Source organism: Anomaloglossus baeobatrachus, chromosome 2, assembly GCF_048569485.1.
Source record: "Anomaloglossus baeobatrachus isolate aAnoBae1 chromosome 2, aAnoBae1.hap1, whole genome shotgun sequence".
Classification (NCBI taxonomy): domain Eukaryota; kingdom Metazoa; phylum Chordata; class Amphibia; order Anura; family Aromobatidae; genus Anomaloglossus; species Anomaloglossus baeobatrachus.
This window is the reverse complement of record NC_134354.1, coordinates 724,527,948-724,542,668: the sequence shown is the minus strand read 5'-3', so window position 1 is coordinate 724,542,668 and position 14,721 is coordinate 724,527,948. Positions and strand designations below refer to the sequence as shown.

The 14,721-nt window shown below is 45.1% G+C and overlaps 1 protein-coding gene across 1 annotated transcript in view; it reads right to left on the bottom strand.

Annotated features, from left to right (window-relative positions):
* Positions 1–14,721, bottom strand: part of KATNAL1 (katanin catalytic subunit A1 like 1) — a 217,113-nt gene that overhangs the window by 36,516 nt on the left and 165,876 nt on the right. The window lies entirely within an intron of this gene.

Below are 14,721 nucleotides of genomic sequence, written 5' to 3'. Positions count from 1 at the left end.
TGGGATTGTCATTGAACTGGCTGGTGGACAATGGAGGACTATTCCCACAGCCACTGTGGATCTGAACTTTGGTTTTGGGGTCAGGCGATGTGTGGTTGGGGTGATGGGTGGTCTGCCTGCAGCTGTTCTCCTGGGCAATGATGTGGGAGAGCTACGATGCCAATTCGTGGCTGCATGAAGCCACATGTAAGTAACGCTCTGCCTGTGTGTACTTAACCAGTGACCTGTAGAGGTCCCTAGTACGTACACAAGTTGGGAGGGGAAGGAATTGTCATGATGTATGTAGTTTTCTCCATCCCATATTTTTGTATAAGATGCCATGTGATGTATTTTACCTTCTCACTGTATTTGCTGTAATACTATGTCTTGGGATGTAAGTGACTATACCTTTTCCCAGCCTGTATCATATTGCACTCAGGCTTCAGCTGTAGCTATTGTCATTGATTTGGTGGGGGTTGCATATATATTGTTCTTCTCAGCATGGGACTTCTCCAACCACAACTTGGTAAACAGAGCAGAGCCAGCAGTCTAAAGTCCATTCATGCATCAAATGGCCAGGGGGAGGTGTGCCCAACTAAGGGGCTGATCCTAGGAGAGAAGAACATGTTAGTTCAGTTAGTTGGAGCTCAGCTGGAATAGGACTAGGATCCATAGCTGAGGCTGGATCCTGGGGTCTGTGTGTGTGGACTGTTACAGACTGGAGATCCGCGGCCCGTGGGATTGTGTGGAACTCTTTGGACTACTGTAAGGACGATTGCTTTGTTATCTGGTCCGAGGATTGTCGGGAAGGGCCCCCGAATCTGTTTTACGTGGACTTATCGTGTGCTGTTCCAGTGTTCTTGTGAATAAACCTGTTGGATCGTCCCTCGGCCTCGTCCATCCTTTGCTCTGTTGTACACTCCCGTCACAAACTGGTTGGCAGCGCTGGGATCAGAGCAGAAGGAATGGAGGACAATGGCTCAACATCAGGAACCAGCACTGCAGAGTACAAGACCTGGACTTTGGGGAGCCTGCAATCAAAGGCCCGTGAAGTAGGAGTTCGTTTCAAAGGACTCTCCAAGGAGCAGCTGATTGAGGCGCTAGAAGGAGTCTGCTCGCAAAATGACGTGGAGGAAGGATCCTCACAGCAAACGGAAGAAAGACGGGAGCTGGAGGTAAATACCCAAAAAAGTCAATGGGTTGTGTGGTATAAGGAGGAGATGGCACTGCTTGCAGATGAGGCCACCATAGAAGATAAGAGGGAGGCTATACGCAGAGCTCAAGAGAGGGCAGCATTGCTGGAGAGGAGATTTGCTGTGGAAGCAACTAGAGGCTCCAGACAAACTGTAACCACAGCACCCACTATGAGGGAATTCTCCAGAGTGTCCCGCAAGGACTTTAAGCCATTTAATGAAGCTGCAGGTGACATTGAGGGCTTCTTTCAGGACTTTGAGCATCAGTGCCGATTAATGGAAGTCCCAGAAAGAGAGCGAGTCAGACACCTGGTGGGCCTCTTGGAGGGTGGAGCTGCCGACGCCTATAGAGCTATGGACCCTCAGTGGAATTGTGAGTATGGGGAGATAAAACAGACCATTCTGGAACATTATGCCGTGACCCCAGATAGTTATAGGACTAAGTTCCGTACATTAGCCTGTGATGGAGAAGTGTCTTTCAAGATGTTTGCCCACAGACTGAAACAAGTATGCCATCGCTGGCTGGAGGGAGAGGGAGCCTTAACTTGGGAGACCTTCCTCCAGGTCATCCTGAAAGAGCAGTTCTATGCCAGGTGCCCTGCGGAAATCAGAGAATGGGTGCGTGAGAGAAAGCCGTCAACTGTGGAACAAGCTGCTGCTCTAGCTGATGAGGTGCTCACTATCAAGCCTTAGTGGAGGGTTCTGTTGGAGGATGGAGAGACGCCTAACAGCTCCACAACACCGGATGCCCCCAGTTATTCTGTCCCCATTGTTCCCCGTTCCTCTAAGCCACCACATGTTGATACCCGTGTTAATGTGCCTCCAGTTGCTTCTACTGCACTTTCTGGAATACGCCGGGGAGAGGAAGTAACAGAGCGCAGGTGTTATGTTTGTAGGCATCCCGGGCATTTGCAGGCCTCATGCCCAGCCAGCCCATGGAGGAATCATCCTCAAACCCCTACAGCACCTTCAGGTGGGAGCCGGCCTCCAAGTTCCCCTACCCCTTACCCAAGAGGACGCCTTGGATGGAGGGAGACCCAGCTCAGATGCTATCAATGTGGACAGCCAGGGCATCGGCAAGTCTCCTGCCCAGCTGTTCAAATGAGGACTGATCCTGCACCCAATTGGATTGTTAATTATTTACAGCCCAGTGCCATGGAGGAAGATGTGGCACCGCTAAGTGAGGACTGGCCTAGTGACTCAGCCCCCCATGTTGCACCACCAGGAGTTTACGGGGTGCGACCCGCAGTTATGACGACTTCTGCTCATCGAGGTAAGCACTTGCAGGAGGTTGTGATGGATGGACAGAGACTTGTTGGATTTTGTGACTCTGGTGCTTTCCTCACACTGGCTGATCCCCGAGTGGTTCGGCCTGAGGCAATCCATAGAGGACCTGGGATTGTCATTGAACTGGCTGGTGGACAATGGAGGACTATTCCCACAGCCACTGTGGATCTGAACTTTGGTTTTGGGGTCAGGCGATGTGTGGTTGGGGTGATGGGTGGTCTGCCTGCAGCTGTTCTCCTGGGCAATGATGTGGGAGAGCTACGATGCCAATTCGTGGCTGCATGAAGCCACATGTAAGTAACGCTCTGCCTGTGTGTACTTAACCAGTGACCTGTAGAGGTCCCTAGTACGTACACAAGTTGGGAGGGGAAGGAATTGTCATGATGTATGTAGTTTTCTCCATCCCATATTTTTGTATAAGATGCCATGTGATGTATTTTACCTTCTCACTGTATTTGCTGTAATACTATGTCTTGGGATGTAAGTGACTATACCTTTTCCCAGCCTGTATCATATTGCACTCAGGCTTCAGCTGTAGCTATTGTCATTGATTTGGTGGGGGTTGCATATATATTGTTCTTCTCAGCATGGGACTTCTCCAACCACAACTTGGTAAACAGAGCAGAGCCAGCAGTCTAAAGTCCATTCATGCATCAAATGGCCAGGGGGAGGTGTGCCCAACTAAGGGGCTGATCCTAGGAGAGAAGAACATGTTAGTTCAGTTAGTTGGAGCTCAGCTGGAATAGGACTAGGATCCATAGCTGAGGCTGGATCCTGGGGTCTGTGTGTGTGGACTGTTACAGACTGGAGATCCGCGGCCCGTGGGATTGTGTGGAACTCTTTGGACTACTGTAAGGACGATTGCTTTGTTATCTGGTCCGAGGATTGTCGGGAAGGGCCCCCGAATCTGTTTTACGTGGACTTATCGTGTGCTGTTCCAGTGTTCTTGTGAATAAACCTGTTGGATCGTCCCTCGGCCTCGTCCATCCTTTGCTCTGTTGTACACTCCCGTTACATTCTACTCGTAGTAAAACATCTTATTGCTTCAAAATGGAGACAGGTAGAGGCACCTTCCATAATAGAAATTATTGAATAGATATCATCACATTAATTCGTATGAGTATAATTTTGCATTGAAAGAAAATAACTTTTTGAGATACAAATTGAGATGGTCTGTATGGGCGGAAAAATGTATGCCTAGTCTGCATATAACTTATCCTCTTGACATGTAATGATTATTATTTCTCATGTATATTATTGATTTTGTTGTTCCAAGTACATTGGTGATAAAACGTTTGATGTTAAAGGAAACCTGTCAGGTCCAATATGTACCCAAAGCCCACGAGCAGTACTGGTTAATCCCTGCCTTACCGTCCCTGTATACACTAGCATAGATAAAGAGATCTTTAGAAAAAGTATTTCTAAAGATCTTTTACTGTATCATAATGAGCTAGGGCTTTAGCCCCCTGGGCGTTGCTTCCCTTACTAGTCACCCCCATTAGCATGTTAGTACTTCCCTGTGTGCGTGCTATCATGCTAATGAATGTGCAGTGTCAGAGGATGATCTCACTCACCTCTCCACCGCCATCACATCTGATGCTGGATTTCGGTTCAGTGCGCGTGACCCCGGAGTCTCGGTCATGCGCACTACTTCAGTTTGAAGCCAGGAGATGTACACCTGGCTTCATAGTGCGCATGACCCAAACTCCGGGATCATGCGTACTGAGCCTAATTTCCCCATCGAGAGGCGATGGTGGTGAATAGGTGAGTAAGAGCATCCTTTAACGTTGCGCATCATTAGCATGATAGCACACCCACAGGGACGTACTAACATGCTAATCGGGGAGACTGGCTGGGGAACTAATGCCCAGGGGGCTACGGCCCTCGCTCATGAGCATACAGCAAAATCTTTAGAAATACTTTTTCTAAAGATCACTTTATCTATGCTAGTGTATACAGGGACGGTAAGGCAGGGATTAGCAATATGCACCCAGAACTGCTCGTGCTCCTGGGTGCATATTGCACCTGACAAGTCTCTTTAAGGCTATGTGCCCACGGGGAAAGTGTCCTGCGGAGATATCCGCAGGACATTCCGCAGGGGCTCCCAGAAAACCGCAGCACAAGTTTGTCTGTTTTCATGCTGCGGATGTGCTGCGGAATGTCCTGCGGATATGCTGCGGTCATTCTGCATTGAGGATACAGTACCATGGCTTCGGCACTGCATCCTCAATTCAGAACAAGTGCTGGAGTGATCGGGGAGTTCATACTTACCTCCATCACGCAGCACTTCCCTTTCCGGCCGTGTCTGTCTGCACATTACCGGAGAAGGTGGGCAGGCCTGACCTAGCTCCGGCTGTTACATGACCGGAGCTCGTGCAGGGCCTCCCCACCTCCTGCTCCTGCCTGCACTGCGCTCCTGGGCACCGGACGGAGGAAGTGACTCCGGTGTCTTCTATCAAGGCAGGTAAGTATGGGATCCTGCGGAGAAATCTGCAGGAATAATTTACATGCTGCAGATTTTTCCGCAGGGAAATCCGCATTATTTTCGCTGCGGAAAAAAACGCAGCATGGGCACAGCTGTCCCCAAATGCCATAGAAATGGCTGGGGACTCGCTGTACTGCGGATTTTTGAAAAATCTGAGGTATTTCCGCGAAAAAATCGCCGCAAATTCCGCAAATTTTCCGCAGCGTGGGCACATAGCCTAATACTTTTGAAACATTCGCCATGAAGGCAACACTTAACTGTTGGTTTTTCCGTTATGTCTATTCCTGTTTTTCCTTTTCCCAATTCTGCCCTTATTTCTTGTATTAAAATGTGTAAAAGGTTTATAAAAAGATGCAAATAAACAACCTTATCTGAAAATTTTAGTCCAAATTTGCAAGTGTGGAGAACAGTCAGAGTTATTGTAGCATTCTAGTTCTGGATAAAGATGTCTCTTGTACTCGGCACCGCTGAACTCCCTATTTAAATACAATGAGGAATTAAAGAAATATCACACGGCGTCTGGTGACACGAGTAATTAATTTACTGCTAGTGAAGCAGAAAACGTCTTAGTCTGAGGAAAAGCATATAGACCTGAAATGGGGGATAAAACACTAAAGAGCTGGATTTATCATCTGTGGGTTTGTTTGTTTTATTTTACTCTTGGTTTTCGCTGATGCTTTTTGCACCAAATGAATCTGCGCACGTGATTGATGAATAATGCACAAAGCCAAAAAACTTTGACCTTGTAGTGCAAAATATGCAGGACGTCTAAAGAAAAAAATGTGATCTTTTAACTGGTGTACATAAAATCACTCCTGGGGGTACTGGGTTAGAGCTGCACCTAACTTTGTCGACTTTTTAAAAAGGTCGCATTTCATGAATCTAAAGCCATGTGCACACTTGATGCTCTTTTGGGTGCAGTTTTGTCACAAAATGGCTATCCTTATGCCAGTAAAGTCTATGGGAATTCTGAAGTGTTGTGCACATGTTGCTTCGCAGATTTGGTGCAGAAAATAATCTGCAGCATGTCTTTTCAGGGTTTTTTGCCAGCGTTTTTCCAACCATGAAAAAGGCAAAGAAAAAAACGCACCTTAAATTCAGAAAAAGGGCACTGCAAAAACATGCATTTTTTTTTTTAGGAGATGGAGATTTGGTGCAGAAATTTCTGCAACCAAATACTCAGTGTACGGACATAAAACATGGAAGAGCTCCAAGAATATTAAAGGGAACCTGTCAGGTCCAATGTTCACCCAGAACCACGAGCAGTTCTGGATGCATATTGCTAATGCCTGCCTTAAGCTGGGTTCACACTAAACGACAGCGACAACGACGTCGCTGTTACATCACCATTTTCGGTGACGTAACAGCGACCTTGTAAGTCGCTGTTATGATCGCTGCTTAGCTGTCAAACACAGCAGAAGCAGCGATCATAACATCGCTGTGCTACATGTTCAGAGAGCAGGGAGCCGCGCTTAGCGCTGGCTCCTTGCTCTCCTAGGTACAGTACACATCGGGTTAATTAACCCGATGTGTGCTGCAGCTACATGTCACAGTTCAGAGAGCAGGGAGCCGCGCGCACTGCTTAGCGCTGGCTCCTTGCTCTCCTTGCTACAGTATACATCGGGTTAATTACCCGATGCGTACTGCAGCCACATGTCACAGTGCAGGAGCCGGCACTGGCAGCAAGAGCGGAGGCTGGTAACCAGCGTAAACATCGGGTAACTAGGGAAAGGTCTTCCCTTGGTTACCCGATGTTTACGCTGGTTACAGCTTACCGCAGCTGCCAGTGCCGGCTCCTGCTCGCTTAATTTCGTCGCTCTCTCGCTGTCACACACAGCGATGTGTGTGTCACAGCGGGAGAGTGACGACCAAAAAATGAAGCTGGACATTCAGCAACGACCGGCGACCTCACAGCAGGGGCCAGGTCGTTGCTGGATGTCACACACAGCGACAGCGACGGGACGTCGCTGCAACGTCACAGAAAATGGTGACGTAGCAGCGACGTCGTTATCGTTGTCGCTGTGTGTGACACCAGCTTAACTGTCCCTGTATACACTAGCATAGATAAAGAGATCTTTAGAAAAGGTATTTCTAAAGATCCTATATCATATGGTAATGAGCGAGGGGACTAGTCCCTTGGGCGTTAGTTCCTCATTCAGTCGGCTCCATTAGAATGTTAGTATGCCCCTGTGTGCGTGCTATCATGCTAATGAATGTGCAAAGACAGAGGATGATCTCACTCAGCTCTCCACCGCCATCGCGTTTGACGCTGGATTTCGGCTCAGTGCGCATGACCCCGGAGTTTCAGTCATGCGCACTACTTCAGTTTGAAGCCAGGATGTGTACACCCGACTTCATAGTGCGCATGACCCAAACTCTGGAGTCATGCGCACTGAGCCGAAATTCAGTGTCGGGTAGCGATGGCAGCGGAGAGGTGAGTGAGATCAACCTGTCACGCTGCGCATTCATCAGCATGTTAGTACGCCCCTGTGGGTGTGCTAACATTCTAATGGAGCCGACTGGCCGGGGAACTAATGTCCAGGGGGCTAGTCCCCTCGCTCCTTAGCATATGATAAAAGATCTTTAGAAATACTTTTTATACGGATCTCTTTATGCTAGTGTATACAGGGACGGTTAGGCAGGGATTAGGCCGGTTTCATACATCCGGCTTTTCGCCGGTTTGCCAGAATCGGCGCATGCCAGTACAGTGTATACAGTACAATGGCAGCGCGCAACTTACGGGTCACATGCTCCGGTCACATGACAGCATGTGACCGGCGCTTGTCACGCTGCTTCTGTACTGTATACACTGTACTGGCGTGCGTTGAATCTGGCAAACCGGCAAAAAGCCGGATGTGTGAAACTAGCCTTAGCAATATGCACCCAGAACTGCTCGTGGGTCTGGGTGCATATTGGAATGGAGAGGTGCCCTTTAACATTAAAACACTAAACAACAAAAGACAAGCTGAAAAAAAAAAAAAAGGCTCAACTCGTTTGATGAATTGGTCACAAATTACAAAAGGTCACACCAAAAAAACGGCGGAAATGCAATGATGAATCGGGCCCTACATTCTCTAGAAATGTTCTTGTTGTATTACCAACTATGTTCATTTGTTTGGAATATTATAATATTTGGTGTTGTTGTATCTTTAGAGATTGAAGCTTGAAAAATGATATCCAGACTTGATAAGTAAGGCGATTTAACCTCTTAATGCCTGGGCAATTTTTCCTTTTTTGCACTTTTAATTTTCCTTCTTTCTTCCACGTGCCATGACTAATTTATTTTTTATTAAATATAACTATATAGCTTGAGGGTTTTTTGCAGGTTAAATTGTAGTTTTAAATACAAGCATTCACTTTACCATATAATTTCCTGAAAAACGTGCAAAAAAATTCCAAGAGTGATATGGTGAAAAAAATTCAATTCCGCAATTGTTTTTTGGTGTTTTGTTTGTCAGGTGTCTACTGTGCAAATGGCCTGACAACATAATTCTTCAGATCAGTACAATTGTGACAATATGAAAAGTATATATTTATATACACTACACTTCAAAAGTTTAGGGTCACTTCGATATTTCCTTATTTTTGAAAGAAAATCACTTTTTTTTCAATGAAGCTAGCAATAAATTAAACAGAAATACGCTCTATACATTGTTAATGTGGTAAATGACTATTCTAGCTGCAAACGTCTGTTTTTTAATGCAATATCTACATAGGTGAATAGAGGTCCATTTCCAACAACCACCACTCCAGTGTTCTAATGGTACATTGTGTTTGCTAACTGTGTTAGAAGGCTAATGGATGTTTAGAAATCCCTTGAACACCCTTGTGCAAGTATGTTAGTACAGCTGAAAACAGTTTTGCTGATTAGAGAAGCTATAAAACTGACCTTCCTTTGAGATAGTTGAGAATCTGGAGCATTACATTTGTTGGTTCCATTAAACTCACAAAATGGCCAGAAAAAGAGAACTTTCATGAGAAACTCTACAGTCTGTTCTTGTTCTTAGAAATGAAGGCTATTCCATGCGAGAAATTGCCAAGAAACTGAAAATTTCCTACAACGGTGTGTACTACTCCCTTCAGAGGAGAGCACAAACAGGCTCTAACCAGAGTAGAAAGAGAAGTGTGAGGCTGCACTGCACAACTGAGCAACAAGACAAGTACATTAGTCTCTAGTTTGAGAAATCGATGCCTCACAGGTCCTCAACTCGCAGTTTCATTAAATAGTACCCGCAAAACTTCAGTGTCAGTGTCAACATCTACAGTGAAGAGGCGACTCCGGGATGCTGGTCTTTAGGGCAGAGTGGCAAAGAAAAAGTCATATCGGAGACTGGCTAATAAAAAGATTAATATCGGCAAAAGAACACAGACATTGGACAGAGGAAGATTGGAAAAAAGTGTTATGGACAGACAAATTGAAGTTTGAAATGTTTGGATCACACAGAAGAACATTTGTGAAATGCAGAACAACTGAAAAGATGCTGGAAGAGTGCCTGATGCCAACTGTCAAGCATGGTGGAGGTAATGTGATGGTCTGGGGTTTCTTTGGTGCTGGTAAAGTGGGAGATTTGTACAAGGTAAAAGGGATTTTGAATAAGGAAGGCTATCACTCCATTTTGTAATACATGCCATACCCTGCGCACAGCGCTTGATTGGAGCCAATTTCATCCTACAACAGGACAATGACCCTAAGCACACCTCCAAATTATGCATGAACTATTTAGGGAAGAAGCAGCAGCTGGTATTTTATCTGTAATGGAGTGGCCAGCTCAGTCACCAGATCTCAACCCTATTGAGCTGTTGTGGGAGCAGCTTGACCATTTGGTACGCAAAAAGTGCCCATCAAGCCAATCCAACTTGTGGGGGGGCTTCTCGAAGCATGGGGTGAAATATCTCCAGATTACCTCAGCAAATTAACAGCTATAATGCCAAATGTCTGCAAAGCTGTAATTGCTGCAAAAGTGCATTCTGTGCCAAAAGCAAAGTCTGAAGGAAAAAAATATTATTTCAAGTAAAAAATCATCATTTTTAACCTAGTCAATGTCTGGACTATATTTTCTATTCATTATGCAACTCATTTGATAAATAAAAGTATGATTTTTCATGGAAAAAAATAAATCATCTGGGTGACCCCAAACTTTTGAACTGTAGTGTATATTTTATTATTACTTATTTTTTTTATGGTCAATTGAAACTCTCTTCAATAAAAGGTCACAAGTAGTGATGGGTGGACCCAGACTGTAAAAGTCCCGATCCGTGCTGATTCAAAAGTACGTGAGTGCTGGGCCCGCAGTTCTCAGGGAACTCCGAGTAATGATCCGGCAACTCAGTAATTGGAAAAAAAAAATAAAAGTAAAAATAAAGAAAATAAGAATAAAGAAAGTGTGTTATACTTACAGAGTCTCCCGCACGGCTGTAACTGCATCCGGGCCACTCATAATCACTCATCCATATGCACTGCTTTCTCCGACCACTGGCAGTCCTGGCGTCTGTGATTGGTTACAGTCAGACATACCCCTACCCTGAGTGGCAGCATGTCTGCAATCATAGACCCGGTCTCCTGGTCACTGTAACTGTGTGTAAAACTAAATAACAAAAAAAATTATTGTAGGGTCGACCTGTATTATGATACCCAGCACAGATAAAGCATACGGCTACAGGCTGCAGCCCCCAACTGTGTATCAAAATAAGAGGAACCAAATGTGTTTTGTTTGCTTTTTCTTTATAATTGAAATAAATAATAATTTAAAAAAAAAAACGGAGTGCGGTCCTTCCCAATTTTGATAACCAGCCATGATAAAGCCGACAGCTGGGGGCTCGTATTCTCAGGCTGAGGAGACACATGTTTAATGGGGCCCCCAGTCTAAATATAGCAGCCTGTAGCCACCCAGAATTTTTGCATCCTTTAGATGTGACAATCCCGGAACTTTACCTGGCTCATCCCGATTGCTCTGGTGCGTTGGCAATCAGGGTAATAAGGGGTTAATAACAGCTCACAGCTGCCACTAAGCCACAACTTAGTAATGGGAGGAGTCTGAGTCCTCACCCAATACTGATCTAAAAGTGAAAAGAAATAAACACAAACACCAAAAAAATGCTTATTAAAAGTAAAATACAAAAAACCCCACCCTCTTTCACCCCTTTATTAACACCCAAAACACTCAGGTCCGACGTAATCCTGATGAGGGCCCACGACGATCCCAGCTCTGCTACAGTACAGACCAAAAGTTTGGACACACCTTCTCATTCAAAGAGTTTTCTTTATTTTCAGGACTCTGAAAATTGTAGATTCACATTGAAGGCATCAAAACTATGAATTAAAACACGTGGAATGAAATACTTAAAAAAGTGTGAAACAACTGAAAATATGTCTTATATTCTAGGTTCTTCAAAGTAGTCACCTTTTGCTTTCATTACTACTTTGCACACTCTTGGCATTTTCTCTTGATGAGCTTCAAGAGGTAGTCACCGGAAATGGTTTTCCAACAGTCTTGAAGGAGTTCCCAGAGATGCTTAGCACTTGTTCGCCCTTTTGCCTTCACTCTGCGGTCCAGCTCATCCCCAAACCATCTCGATTGGGTTCAGGTCTGGTGACTATGGAGGCCAGGTCATCTGGCGTAGCACCCCATTACTCTCCTTCTTAGTCAAATAGCCCTTACACAGCCTGGAGGTGTGTTTGGGGTCATTTTCCTGTTGAAAAATAAATGATGGTCCAAATAAACGCAAACCGGATGGAATAGCATGCCGCTGCAAGATCCTGTGGTAGGCATGCTGGTTCAGTATGCCTTCAATTTTGAATAAATCCCCAACAATGTCATCAAGAAAGCACCCCCACACCATCACACCTCCTCCTCCATGCTTCATGGTGGGAACCAGGCATGTAGAATCCATCTGTTCAACTTTTGTACAAAAAGACACGGTGGTTGCATCCAAAGATTTCAAATTTGGACTCATCAGACCAAAGCACAGATTACCACTGGTCTAATGTCCATTCCTTGTGTTCTTTAGCCCAAACAAGTCTCTTCTGCTTGTTGCCTGTCCTTAGCAGTGGTTTCCTAGCAGCTATTTTACCATGAAGGCCTGCACAATGTCTCCTCTTAATAGTTGTTCTAGAGATGAGAAGGTGTGTTCAAACTGTTGGTTTGTACTTTACATCTGAAGTGACAGCGAGCGGTTACCTACAGCATTAACAAGGAGTCTGAAAGACCAATGTGAATCCATTTCCTAAATTGTCTTGTATACTCAGACATTCCTAGATGGAACAATTTCTGAACAACTGGGATATCATAGACTGAAAGGAATATTTACATGTTTTCAAGGTGTTGGTCATCAATGAACTTTTCTGCACAATAAACTCAGCTGTGGGTGAAGCGGATTAAGAGGGTTGTGTCAATGTACAATCCACATAAGCACGGATGATTGACCTTAGCCAGATCAACATCCAGCACCGTGGAGACACCATCACGTGTTTCTCAACGCTGTGATTCTAGAACAAGGCCCCCTGGGAAAATATGCAAAACAAGAATGCCGCGGAGACACCATCACATGTCTTAACGCTGGCAGCAAACTAGCCAGGTCTTTCACTGGGAAGGAACAACCACAGGAAGGGCAGTCTCCAGTCAAGGAAACCGCGTATGCCAAAACATGGTATCCATCCACAGACAGCTGTTTCGGGGTATTTGCCCCTCATCAGTGTGGAGTAGGAAACTGGCTAGTGGGAGCAATGCCTAGTAGAAGACTACATAAGCAAGGATGATTGGCCTTAAGGAGATCAACATCCAGCACCGCGGAGACACGATCACGTGTTTCTCAACGCAGTGATTCTAGAACAAGGCCCCCTGGGAAAATATGCAAAACAAGAATGCCACGGAAACACCATCACATGTCTCAACGCTGGCAGCAAACTAGCCAGGTCTTTCACCGGGAAGGAACAACCACGGGAAGGGCAGTATCCACTAGCCAGTTTCCTATTCCACACTGATGAGGGGCAAATACCCCGAAACAGCTGTCTGTGGATGGATACCATGTTTTGGCATAGGCGGTTTCCTTGACTGGAGACTGCCCTTCCCATGGTTGTTCCTTCTCAGTGAAAGACCTGGCTAGTTTGCTGCCAGCGTTGAGACATGTGATGGTGTTTCCACGGCATTCTTGTTTTGCAATGTACAATGCAGTCTAAGATAAAGCTGACTTTGCAATCAGCAGATCACAGTGGATCCAATAACTGAAACTCCAAGAGATCAACCTCTATCACGTGGAACAGCATCATCTAAGTGCACCTATCAGTCCCTGTCAAACTCCGGGCTTATGTGGACAGTCACAATGTACTGTAGTACAGAAAAACTGCAGGCAAGAGCATCACTAGAAGAATCAGAGCTCCATGACAATTTTTTTAACAAAGGCCACCAACTCAACCCCTCCTCTACTCCCTCCAACCCCCACTCATTCTCTTCAACAGCCAGCCGTTCTCTGCTGTGTCAGACCACCTATGGCGACAGAACCTCTCCTAGCACATGGGTCAATGTCAGGCCCTCCTCCATTGTGCTGGTCACCTACTTTGACAGAATAAAAGAGAAGTTGCGGTTCTTAATAAATTTGGTATCGCCATAATTATAATTACCTGCAGAAGAAAGTTAATTATTTTTAACGGACAGTGAAAGTGGGGAGAAAAAAAACAAAATGAAGAATTGCTGTGTTTTTCCCATTCCCTGCCCCAAAAAATATAAAAGAAAGAAGTTTTCAACTCATTATAGGACCGATTCACCAGGACCAACGTTATACAAGACAGCCTTAATGAAGGCGTGCTGTAGAGAAGGATGTGCTCAACTCAATAAGAGGCTCATGATAATGAATTTGGCACTCTTCTCTGTGGTGTACGACTCACTAGAAATGCTACTCCAATTAGGAACTGGAGTAACATTTCTGGAGTAAATAATGATTTGGATGAACTTGGAGACTGGAAGCTGTCAGGCCCCATCTACTTTCGCTGAGTTGGCCTGGACAGGCGTGAAAACGTCAAAAGTTGCACTTTGTTTTGTACAACTTTGCACTGCATAAAAATGTTGCAACTTTTCAAAGTTGTTGAAGCTCAAGAATTGCCAAAAATACTTTGGTGAATTGGCCCCAAAAACGGTGCCATTAAAAATGACAGTTTGTCGACACACACAAAAGAAACAAACTTAGTAAATGGTTAGGTAGACCGAAAAACAGTAGTAGAAAAATAAGTAAAAGCAAAGGCAGGGATGGAAAAGTCCCAAAGATCAAAATGGGCCATGCCCCTAAAGTGGTGAGTGTGCACAATAAAAAGAAGCAAAAATCAACTTAAAAGGGACTCTGCCAGCAGGTTTCTGCAATGTAATGTGAAGACAGCATGCTGCAAGAGTTAAAATGCAAAATTCAGCCCTGCATGTCTTCTCTAATATTCTGTTTTTGTTTACCTGCAATGTTAGTTTATGCCTCTTCTCTTTATCATTAGAGGGTCTCAGCAGAACGCAAGTTGTAGTCTGACTCTGGCCCATTCTGTGATTAGCAGCTTCTGTCTCTGGAAATGTACATGGAATGCCTGGTGTGGGCGGGGACAGCTGTGCCAGCACTGCTACATACAAAATCTCAAATCTTTCACTGTGTCAGGATGGCTGCATTCACTAATCTAAGTGATACATTGTTGAACTCAGGGCCTCTGTTTCTACATTATCCTGCTCTCAGATGAGGTAGCAAAAACCTGCTGACACATTCCCTTTAAAAGTAAAGTATAATACAGAGAGAAAGCTGATGGGAAAT